The 12,914-nt window shown below is 36.7% G+C and overlaps 1 protein-coding gene and 1 pseudogene across 2 annotated transcripts in view; both read left to right on the forward strand.

Moving 5' to 3' along the window:
- Positions 1-12,914, forward strand: part of XPR1 (xenotropic and polytropic retrovirus receptor 1) — a 309,953-nt gene that overhangs the window by 188,842 nt on the left and 108,197 nt on the right. The gene's annotated exons all lie outside the window — the stretch shown is intronic.
- Positions 8-5,022, forward strand: LOC143680713 (biogenesis of lysosome-related organelles complex-1 subunit 2 pseudogene; annotated as a pseudogene).

Consider the following 12,914-nt stretch of genomic DNA (forward strand, 5'->3'; position numbering starts at 1 on the left):
TTAGTATTTGCTTCCAGTTTGTTGCTTTTGCCTACTTAATAATCAATATAATCTGTTTAGCTAAATATATATACTGATTTCATTACATTTTTTAAAAATATAGTTCTGCCAAGTTTATAAGTAATTGATACTATTGTAATTTTTGTTTTTAAAAAATTATATATCAGATTTCACTCCATGATGAATTATAATGTCTTCTCACCTTTCCTTTCTTACCCTGTATACCCTCTCTTATTTATTCTTATTGATATGCTAACTTCTTGGTCTCACCAAATAATTAGGTAAGATATTTGATTGATATGAAGGCTTGAATTTGCTCGGCTACTACGTCGCTTCATCCGAATTACAATAGTTTTACCGAGGGAAAAAAGTTTATTAATTGATATCTACATAATAATTATATCAAAAAAGGATTTATTAAATGATGTCTTCTGTATTAAAGTGATAAAATAAGTCTCAATAAATTTAAAAAGATTTAAATCATATGAAGTATATTCTCCAGCCAAAATGAAATGGAAATCAATATCAGAGAGTACTTCCTCAACCTGATGAGAGGAATCTACGAAAAATCTACAGCTAATAAAACTAATGGTATTCAGCGAGAAGATAGCAATCCTAAAAGATCAAAGAACATAAAAAATAGCCCCAGAAAATGTTTGCATGAGACTAACCCTCCACAGAAAAGCAGCAACCTTCATCCAAAACAAGTCCATAATCTTCTTATGAAATTGAGAAAAGATGATATCATGTGGGAACAGTAATACAGTAGCAAAACTGTCACCTTAAATGAACTCTGTCAATGAAATACTGAATTGTCTAAAGTGATTTTAATTAATACATCTTTATAAAAAATTGAATTATGTTTCTAGCTTCTATAAAGCATTAAATTGTAGTATTTTTAAATTAATGCCTAATAATCTGTCGTAAATAATAAATGATTTCTTTTTTGTTTAAAAAAAAAAAAAAAACTAATGGTGGAGCACTGGCTGCTTTCCACCCAAGAGTAAGAACAAAAAAGAATGCCTGTTCTTACCATTCTATTCAACACTGTATTGAAGATTATAGCCAGGGCAGTAAGGTAAGAAAAACAAATAAAAGGTATCCAGATGAGAAAGGAAGAAGTAAGGCTTTTATTTTTTCTAAGTGACATAATGATTTATGTAGAAAATCCAATGGCATCTACAAATAGCTACTACACTAATAAGTTTAGTGAGGCTGCAGAATACGAGATCGATATATAAAAATCAATCATATTTCTATACATTATAAATTGCTTTTTTTACATGAGCAGGCACCAGGAAGCGAACCTGTGTCTCGAGCGTGGCAGGCGAGAACTCTGCCTCTGAACCACCATGGCCCACCCTAAATTGGATTTTTAAAATGTAATTTCTTCCTAAATTGTTCTATAAATACAATGCAATCCAACTCAAAATCTCATCAGGCAATTTTGGGCAAAAATCGGTAAACCAATTTAAAAATTTACTTGGAAATGAAAGGATTTAGAATAGAGGACCTAAGTAGGAGGATTAAGACAACCTGGTTTCAAAATTTACATTGAAGCCGTGTGGGTCATGGTGGTGGCAGCGGCGGAGGGCTTACCGGCAACTCGACCTGAGGAGCCTGTTCGAGATGATGCTGCCGTGGAGACAGCTGAGGAACCCAAGGAGCCCGCTGAAGCTGACATCAGTGAGCTCTGCCGGGACATGTTCTCCAAAATAGCCACTTACCTAACTGGCAAACTGACGGCCACCAGTAAAGAGTATAAACTCCTGGAAAATATGAATAAACTAACCAGCTTGAAGTATCTTGAAATGAAAGATATTGCAATAAACATTAGTAGAAATTTAGAGGACTTAAACCAGAAGTACACTGGTCTGCAGCCTTACCTGGCTCAGATCAATATAATTGAGGAGCAGGTAGTAGCTCTTGAACAGGCAGCCTACAACTTGGACGCATATTCAAAAAAACTGGAAGCCAAGTACAAGAAGCTGGAAAAGTGATGAAAAAATTATTCCTACTGAAGAAAGTCTTTTGTAATGTTGAAGGATGTTTTATAAGACCCAAATTTTGAGGCTGATAGAATTGTCAAAACTCCTCAAGAGGAAATATGCTGGTCATCCTAGGAATATTCCAACATTGAAGTAAACTGGAGAACTATGGTTATTCTTGAATCTCCTTTGAGATGTTATCTGTCAGAAACTCACCCTTAAAACTCTTTGCCTTCTACTTGAGTCCTTCACCATCTCTGTTCAGGACAGAGACTCTCTCAAAGTTCAGAATAAACCTGAACTTGGTAGTAGAATCAAATGAGAGGACTTGTTTATTGGTAGTGGTTGATTATGTCATTATTTCCTTAAATGGCTGGTCTTTAAGTTGTAAATGCTTGTTTTTGCTATTAAGGATGCTAATGCATTGTTAAAACTCTAAAAGAAAACAAACCAAATTTGTCCTTATGAACGTCAGTAAGATACTTTTTTATAATATTCCAAATAACACAACATCCTAAAATAATTTCATGCCGAGCCTTAAAAAGTGAGCAGATACAGTAAAAGGAAATATCATAGAGAAAAGACAAGATGTATGTATATGTACATATGTGCGTATGTGTGTGTGTTAGGTGGGATGGGGTGGGAGGTGTGGGCTGTCACTCATAAAATAAAGCATTTTATAAAACAAACAAACAAAAAAACCTTACATTGAAACTGTAATCAAGACATTATAGTACTAAAGTCAAGATAGGCTGAAACTTCAGTGGAACAGAATAGATAGCCCAAAAATAGACCCACATATTGATAGATACCTAAGTTTTTATAAAGATGCAAAGAAATTTAGTGGAGAAAAGTATAATTTTTTCAACTGATGGTACTGAAACAATTTGGTATCCATATGCAAAAAAAAGCAATTCCATGCATGCCTCACACCATATGCAAAAATTAATTCTAAATATATCATAGACTGAAGTTTGACATCTAAAACTACAGATTTCTAGAAAATATAAGAGCAAATCTTAGTGACTTTGGGGTATACAGAGACTTCTTAGAAATGGCACCATAAGCACTTCTTAAAAATTTAACACTTCTGCTTCTCAGAAGACACCATTAAAAGAATGAAAAGAAAACAGATTAAGAGAAAATATTTACAAAACATATTTGATAAAGGACTTAGATCTAAAGTATATAAAGAAATCAAGAACTTGATAATAAGAAAAATTCAGGTTAGAAATGACTGAAAGATCTGGACAGAAACTTAATCAAAGACGATGTATCAATGGCAAATAAGCTTGTGTAATGATGTTCAATGCCATTAGTCAGTAGGGAAATGTAAATTGAAATTATAATGAGATAACACACATATCAGAATGATTAAAATGTAAACTATTGACCCTATTAAATATTGAAGGAACAGAGACTCTCAGATCTCATACTGCTGGTGTAAATGTAAATTGGTATAGCACATTAGACAATAGGTTGGCAGTTTTGTAACAAGTTAAACGTATACCTACCATATGGTCTAGCCATTTTAATCCTAAGTATTTACCCAAGACTAATAAAAGCATGTGTCCACATAAACACTTACATATGAATGTTTATAGAAGCTTTATTTATATTAGTAAAATGTCCATCAGTTTATGACATAGTCATACTATTGGGTTATTACTCATTATCAAAACTGAGAAATCACTGATAGATGCAACATGAATGACCCTTAAAATAATTATACTAAGAAAAAGAAGCTAGACAGGAAGAGAGTATATATATCGTATGATTCCATTTACATATGACTAGAAAATGTAAACTAATATGTAGTCAAAGAAAGCAGATCATTGGCTGCCTGGAGGTAATAAGGCTGATGGGGTAGAAATGAGGATGAGAATACTGTTGGGGGTTGTGGATACATTCATTATCTTGATTATGGTGTGATTTCTTAGTTATTTATAAGTATCAAAGCTTATAGAATTGTATACTTTAAATATGTGCAGTTCACTGAATGTTACATTTCAATAAAGCTGTTAAAATAGGGAGAAAATTAATTTAAAAAGTTAAGATGTTTAGGGATGCATGTAAAGACAGTAAAGCTAAAGGAAACATGAAAATGATTATTTCTGGTCAGAGGAGAAAGGAAGGATAGGAACCTCAAAGGTAGTGTAGTGTTATAGTTCTAAAGATGGATGATAAAATATGTTGGTCACTTTATTATTTATTTTCTAATCATCCAAATACATTATATGCACTGTTTTGTATATATGATGTTTATATGGTTTAATAACAACAACAAAAAAGAATTGATCGCCTTCCTTCTGGATGCTTTTAGTCTAAAACTTACAATACAGGTGTATTGATAAACAGAAAATCTCAATGCTTTTTCCCCTCAGTGAACTGTTTTTTAGAGCGTTTGTAGGTTTATAGAAAAATTACATAGAAAGTACAGAGTTCCCATATAGGACCCACAAAGCACACAGTCCCTGTTAACATTTTGTGTTAATGTGGTATGTTTGTTACAATTGAAGAACCAGTATTATTACAATTATATTACTAACAAAAGCCCATTTAACATTAGGGTTCATTTTTTTGTGATGCATAGTTCTGTGAGGGTTTGTGTGTATATGTATGTTTTTTATTTTTTTTATTTTTTATATTTTTTACATGGGCAGGCACCGGGAATCGAACCCGGGTCCTCTGGCATGGCAGGCAAGCATTCTTGCCTGCTGAGCCACCGTGGCCCACCCTATGTATGTTTTTTAAAATTTGTTTTTGTGGTACATATATAGAACATAGAATTTTCCATTTTAACCCTTTCAAATGTACAACTCATTGGTATTAATTACATTCAAAATAGCCATCAATGTTTTTTTTATTAGAAGGTTCTTAGAAAACATTTAAAATGTCTAAGTGCCATCGCTAACATCAGATTTTTATAGTATTCATAACAAATATTTGAGTCCATAAAATTGTCTTTCTCAGTGTTTCTCACTGCTTTCCTTTTTTTTAAATATTGAACTAATTTTTTAAACCTGTTTTTATACAAAAAAGCAGTTCATTTCCAAGTATATATATATTTTTTTTATTAATTAAAAAAATTAACTAACACAACATTAGAAATCAATCCATTCTACATATGCAATCAGTAATTCTTAATATCATCACATAGGTGTATGGTCATCATTTCTCAGTACATATGCATCGATTTAGAGAAAGAAATAGCACGACAACAGAAAAAGAAATAAAGTGATAACACAGAGAGAAAACACAAATAAAAATAAAAAGTACAAAAATATATAAGAGAAAAAAAAAAAAAAAACTATAGCTCAGATGCAGCTTCATTCAGCGTTCCAACATAATTACATTACAATTAGGCAGTATTGTGCTGACCATTTTTTTTTTTTTTTAGAAATCATACCATTCTACATATGCAATCAGTAATTCTTAACATCATCACATAGATGCATGATCATCATTTCTTAGTACATTTGCATCGGTTTAGAAGAACTAGCAGTATAACAGAAAAAGATATAGAATGTTAATATAGAGAAAAAAAATAAAAGTAATAATAATAAGAACAAAACAAACAAAACAAAACAAAACAAAACAAAAACCTATAGCTCAGATGCAGCTTCATTCAGTATTTTAACATGATTACTTTACAATTAGGTATTATTGTGCTGTCCATTTTTGAGTTTTTGTATCTAGTCCTATTGCACAGTCTGTATTCCATCAGCTCCAATTACCCATTATCTTACCCTGTTTCTAGCTCCTGCTGAACTCTGTTACCAATGACATATTCCAAGTTTATTCTCGAGTGTCGATTCACATCATTGGGACCATACAGTATTTGTCTTTTAGTTTTTGGCTAGACTCTCTCAGCATAATGTTCTCTAGGTCCATCCATGTTATTACATGCTTCATAAGTTTATCCTGCCTTAAAGCTGCATAATATTCCATCGTATGTATATACCACAGTTTGTTTAGCCACTCGTCTGTTGATGGACATTTTGGCTGTTTCCATCTCTTTGCAGTTGTAAATAACGCTGCTATAAACATTGGTGTGCAAATGCCTGTTTGAGTTTTTGCCCTTAATTCCTTTGAGTAGATTCCCAGCAATGGTATTGCTGGGTCGTATGGCAGTTCTATATTCAGCTTTTTGAGGAACCGCCAAACTGCCTTCCACAGTGGTTGCACCATTTGACATTCCCACCAACAGTGGATAAGTGTGCCTCTTTCACCGCATCCTCTCCAGCACTTGTCATTTTCTGTTTTGTTGATAATGGCCATTCTGGTGGGTGTGAGATGATATCTCATTGTGGTTTTGATTTGCATTTCTCTAATGGCCAGGGACATTGAGCATCTCTTCATGTGCCTTTTGGCCATTTGTATTTCCTCCTCTGAGAAGTGTCTATTCAAGTCTTTTTCCCATTTTGTAATTGGGTTGGCTATCTTTCTGTTGTTGAGTTGAACAATCTCATTATAAATTCTGGATACTAGACCTTTATCTGATATGTCGTTTCCAAATATTGATTCCCATTGTGTAGGCTGTCTTTCTACTTTCTTGATGAAGTTCTTTGATGCACAAAAGTGTTTAATTTTGAGGAGTTCCCATTTATTTATTTCCTTCTTCAGTGCTCTTGCTTTAGGTGTAAGGTCCATAAAACCGCCTCCAATTGTAAGATTCATAAGATATCTCCCTACATTTTCCTCTAACTGTTTTATGGTCTTAGACCTAATGTTTAGATCTTTGATCCATTTTGAGTTAACTTTTGTGTAGGGTGTGAGATATGGGTCTTCTTTCATTCTTTTGCACATGGATATCCAGTTCTCTAGGCACCATTTATTGAAGAGACTGTTCTGTCCCAGGTGAGTTGGCTTGACTGCCTTATCAAAGATCAAATGTCCATAGATGAGAGGGTCTATATCTGAGCACTCTATTCAATTCTATTGGTTGATATATCTATCTTTATGCCAATACCATGCTGTTTTGACCACTGTGGCTTCATAATATGCCTTAAAGTCAGGCAGTGCAAGACCTCCAGCTTCGTTTTTTTTCCTCAAGATGTTTTTAGCAATTCGGGGCACCCTGCCCTTCCAGATAAATTTGCTTATTGGTTTTTCTATTTCTGAAAAATAAGTTGTTGGGATTTTGATTGGTATTGCATTGAATCTGTAAATCAATTTAGGTAGGATTGACATCTTAACTATATTTAGTCTTCCAATCCATGAACACGGTATGCCCTTCCATCTGTTTAGGTCTTCTGTGATTTCTTTTAGCAGTTTTTTGTAGTTTTCTTTATATAGGTTTTTTGTCTCTTTAGTTAAATTTATTCCTAGGTATTTTATTCTTTTAGTTGCAATTGTAAATGGGATTCGTTTCTTGATTTCCCCCTCCGCTTGTTCATTGCTAGTGTATAGAAACACTACAGATTTTTGAATGTTGATCTTGTAACCTGCTACTTTGCTGTACTCATTTATTAGCTCTAGTAGTTTTGTTGTGGATTTTTCCGGGTTTTCGACGTATATTATCATATCGTCTGCAAACAGTGATAGTTTTACTTCTTCCTTTCCAATTTTGATGCCTTGTATTTCTTTTTCTTGTCTAATTGCTCTGGCTAGAACCTCCAACACAATGTTGAATAATAGTGGTGATAGTGGACATCCTTGTCTTGTTCCTGATCTTAGGGGGAACGTTTTCAATTTTTCCCCATTAAGGATGATATTAGCTGTGGGTTTTTCATATATTCCCTCTATCATTTTAAGGAAGTTCCCTTGTATTCCTATCCTTTGAAGTGTTTTCAACAGGAAAGGATGTTGAATCTTGTCAAATGCCTTCTCTGCATCAATTGAGATGATCATGTGATTTTTCTGCTTTGATTTGTTGATATGGTGTATTACATTAATTGAGTTTCTTATGTTGAACCATCCTTGCATACCTGGGATGAATCCTACTTGGTCATGATGAATAATTCTTTTATTGTGTTGTTGGATACGATTTGCTAGAATTTTATTGAGGATTTTTGCATCTATATTCATTAGAGAGATCGGCCTGTAGTTTTCTTTTCTTGTAATATCTTTGCCTGGTTTTGGTATGAGGGTAATGTTGGCTTCATAGAATGAATTAGGTAGTTTTCCCTCCACTTCGATTTTTTTGAAGAGTTTGAGGAGAGTTGGTACTAATTCTTTCTGGAATGTTTGATAGAATTCACATGTGAAGCCGTCTGGTCCTGGACTTTTCTTTTTAGGAAGCTTTTGAATGACTGATTCAATTTCTTTACTTGTGATTGGTTTGTTGAGGTCATCTATCTCTTCTTGAGTCAAAGTTGGTTGTTCATGTCTTTCCAGGAACCCGTCCATTTCCTCTAAATTGTTGTATTTATTAGCGTAAAGTTGTTCATAGTATCCTGTTATTACCTCCTTTATTTCTGTGAGGTCAGTAGTTATGTCTCCTCTTCCATTTCTGATCTTATTTATTTGCATCCTCTCTCTTCTTCTTTTTGTCAATCTTGATAGGGGCCCATCAATCTTATTGATTTTCTCATAGAACCAACTTCTGGCCTTATTGATTTTCTCTATTGTTTTCATGTTTTCAATTTCATTTATTTGTGCTCTAATCTTTGTTATTTCTTTCCTTTTGCTTGCTTTGGGGTTAGCTTGCTGTTCTTTCTCCAGTTCTTCCAAATGGATAGTTAATTCCTGAATTTTTGCCTTTTCTTCTTTTCTGATATAGGCATTTAGAGCAATAAATTTCCCTTTTAGCACTGCCTTTGCTGCGTCCCATAAGTTTTGATATGTTGTGTTTTCATTTTCATTCGCCTTGAGGTATTTGCTAATTTCTCTTGCAATTTCTTCTTTGACCCACTCGTTGTTTAGGAGTGTGTTGTTGAGCCTCCACGTATTTGTGAATTTTCTGGCACTCTGCCTATTATTGATTTCCAACATCATTCCTTTATGATCCGAGAAAGTGTTGTGTATGATTTCAATCTTTTTAAATTTGTTAAGACTTGCTTTGTGACCCAGCATATGGTCTATCTTTGAGAATGATCCATGAGCACTTGAGAAAAAAGGTGTATCCTGCTGTTGTGGGATGTAATGTCCTATAAATGTGTATTAAGTCTAGTTCATTTATAGTAATATTCAGATTCTGTATTTCTTTGTTGATCCTCTGTCTAGATGTTCTGTCCATTGATGAGAGTGGTGAGTTGAAGTCTCCAACTATTATGGTATATGAGTCTGTTTCCCTTTTCAGTGTTTGCAGTGTATTCCTCACGTATTTTGGGGCATTCTGGTTCGGTGCATAAACATTTATGATTGTTATGTCTTCTTGTTTAATTGTTCCTTTTATTAGTATATAGTGTCCTTCTTTGTCTCTTTTAACTGTTTTACATTTGAAGTCTAATTTGTTGGATATTAGTATAGCCACTCCTGCTCTTTTCTGGTTGTTATTTGCATGAAATATCTTTTCCCAACCTTTCACTTTCAACCTATGTTTATCTTTGAGTCTAAGATGTGTTTCCTGTAGACAGCATATAGAAGGATCCTGTTTTTTAATCCATTCTGCCAATCTATGTCTTTTGATTGGGGAATTCAGTCCATTGACATTTAGTGTTATTACTGTTTGGATAATATTTTCCTCTACCATTTTGCCTTTTGTATTATATATATCATATCTGATTTTCCTTCTTTCTACACTCTTCTCCATACCTCTCTCTTCTGTCTTTTCGGTTCTGACTCTAGTGCTCCCTTTAGTATTTCTTGCAGAGCTGGTCTCTTTGTCACAAATTCTTTCAGTGACTTTTTGTCTGAGAATGTTTTAATTTCTCCCTCATTTTTGAAGGACAATTTTGCTGGATATAGGAGTCTTGGTTGGCAGTTTTTCTCTTTTAGTAATTTAAATATATCATCCCACTGTCTTCTAGCTTCCATGGTTTCTGCTGAGAAATCTACACATAGTCTTATTGGGTTTCCCTTGTATGTGACGGATTGTTTTTCTCTTGCTGCTTTCAAGATCCTCTCTTTCTCTTTGACCTCTGACATTCTAACTAGTAAGTGTCTTGGAGAATGCCTATTTGGGTCTAATCTCTTTAGGGTGCGCTGCACTTCTTGGATCTGTAATTTTAGGTCTTTCATAAGAGTTGGGAAATTTTCAGTGAAAATTTCTTCCATTAGTTTTTCTCCTCCTTTTCCCTTCTCTTCTCCTTCTGGGACACCCACAACACGTATATTTGTGCGGTTCATATTGTACTTGAGTTCCCTGATACCCTGTTCAAATTTTTCCATTCTTTTCCCTATAGTTTCTGTTTCTTTTTGGAATTCAGATGTTCCATCCTCCAAATCACTAATTCTATCTTCAGTCTCTTTAAATCTATCATTGTAGCTATCCATTATTTTTTCTATGTTTGCTACTTTATCCTTCACTTCCATAAGTTCTGCGATTTGTTTTTTCAGTTTTTCTATTTCTTCTTTATGTTCAGCCCATGTCCTCTTCATGTCCTCCCTCAATTTATCGATTTCATTTTTGAAGAGGTTTTCCATTTCTGTTCGTATATTCAGCATTAGTTGTCTCAGCTCTTGTATCTCATTTGAGCTATTGGTTTGTTCCTTTGACTAGGCCATATTCTCAATCTTTTGAGCGTGGACAGTTATCTTCTGCTGCTGGCGTCTGGGCATTTATTCAGATTTCTCTGGATGTCGGACCCAGCAAGGTTGTAAGATTTTTCTGTTAAATCTCTGGGATCTGTTTTTCTTATCTTGCCCAGTACGTGGCGCACGTGGCACACGTTTGTCTCAAGTGTTTGGAATGGGTCTCCCCCAGTCACCAATCTCCGTGGCCTGGGGATTTCGGATCCAATTCTCTCCGTTGGTTCATGGGCCGCGCGTGGTGGGGGCGTCAGCTGCCGTGGCTTGAGGGGACCCTGTGGCTGGTTGTGGGCCGCAGCAGGCCTGGGGGATTCCCCACCGGACCAGGAAGCCTCCCGCGGGGGCGGGGGCTACCGCGGCTTGGATAGCCCTCCGATCCGAGACTCGTATCCGCGGACTCGAAGCAGAGACTCGAAGCCGCCCGCAAAAGAGGGGTGCCGCCTGCCTTGGCTTGGAAACTTGCTTCTCCAATACTCTCAGCCGGCCCGGAAAGGAGGGAGGGAGTAGCTCGGACCACCGCAGCTGCTGCTGATCGGGAAATCGCGCGCCGCTCGGGGGTCTCACCGCAGCCGAGTCTCGCAGTCAGTCTAGCCAGCCCAGACTTTGGATAGCCCTCTGATCTGAGATTCGTAGCCGCGGACTCAAAGCCGAGACTCGAAGCCGCCCGCAAAAGAAGGGCGCCGCCTGTCTCGGCTTGGGAGACTTGCTTCTCCGATACTCTCAGCCGGCCTGGGAAGGAGGGAGGGATTAGCTCGGACTGCCGCAGCTGCAGCTGCTCGGGAAATCGCGCGCCGCTCGGGGGTCTTGCCGCAGCCAAGTCTCGCAGTCAGACTTGCCAGCCCAGACTTTGGATAGCCCTCTGATCCGAGACTCGTAGTCGCGGACTCGAAGCCGAGACTCGAAGCCGCCCGCAAAAGTGTGGCGCCGGCCGCCTTGGCTGGGAAGCTTGTCTCTCCGAGTCTCTCAGCCAGCCCGGGAAGGAGGGAGGGATTAGCTCGGACTGCCGCAGCTGCGGCTGCTTGGGAAATCGCGCGCCGCTCGGGAATCTCACTCACCGCAGCCGAGTTTCACAGTCAGACTAGCCAGCCCTGACTGGGTTACGCTGTGTGTCCATTCCCTGCTGTAGCCCCGGGAGCTGTTCTGTACTGTTTCTGTTCACCTATTAGTTGATTTGGAGTCGGAGGAACTAAGACGCATGTACCTTACTAAGCCGCCATCTTGGATCCTGTCCTCCAAGTATATTTTAACAAGTAGTTGTAGAGAACAAATTTTAAAGTTTGGTATGGATTACAATAATTTTTCATTTTTTCTTCTAGCTGCTCTAAGACACTGGAGACTAACAGAAATATCAGGATAATGATTCAGCAGTCATCCCATTTCTTAAATCCTATCTTCTCTGTTATACTCTTCCTCCCCTTTAAATAACATAAATACATTAAAGCAATAAATCTCAAAGTACATCGCAACAGTTAGTTGCAGAACACATTTCAAAGTTTGGTATGGGTTACAATTCCGTAATATTAGGTTTTATTTCTAGCTGCTCTGAGTTACTGGGGGCTAAAAGAAATATCAGTATAATGATTCAGCACACTTACTCATTTGTTAAACCCGACCTTCCCTGTATAACTCCACCAAATACCCCAAATAGAAGTCTTTGGGCTATGCCCATTCTAACTTTTTCATATTAGAAGGAGCTGTCGATACTATGAGGTAGGGGTATGGAACTAGTTAATGTTCTGGAAAGGCTGGCCCCTCTGCTTTTCAGGACTTATCTTGTCCAGCACCCATCTGGAGGTTGTACGTTGTGGAGAGTTACCCTTGTACTTGGAACCTTTGTAGAATCTTTTATAATGCCCTAGTTATTCTCTAGGATTGGGAGGAGTGGTTTTGGTTGGACTTTGTCAAGTTATGATAGGTAGCAATGTCTAACTGAAGCATGCATTAGAATGACCTCCAGTGTAGCCTCTCAACTCTATTTGAACTCTCTCAGCCAGTGATACCTTATTTGTTACTTCCTTGGCCCCTTTTTTCCGGGATGGCATTGTTGATCCCACGGTTCACTTTTTTTTTTTTTTGTCAAATCTTCACACATACACACACACACACATACACATCTATACATGGTATACAATTAATTACTCAAAATATCATCACATAGTTGTGTATTCGTCACCATGATCATTTTTTAGAACATTTACATCACCCTAGAAAAAGAAATAAAAAGAAAAAATTCATACATACCAGACCCCTTACCCTGTCCTCCCATTGACCACCAGCATTTCCATCTACCCA

Source organism: Tamandua tetradactyla, chromosome 4 (genome assembly GCF_023851605.1).
Source record: "Tamandua tetradactyla isolate mTamTet1 chromosome 4, mTamTet1.pri, whole genome shotgun sequence".
Classification (NCBI taxonomy): domain Eukaryota; kingdom Metazoa; phylum Chordata; class Mammalia; order Pilosa; family Myrmecophagidae; genus Tamandua; species Tamandua tetradactyla.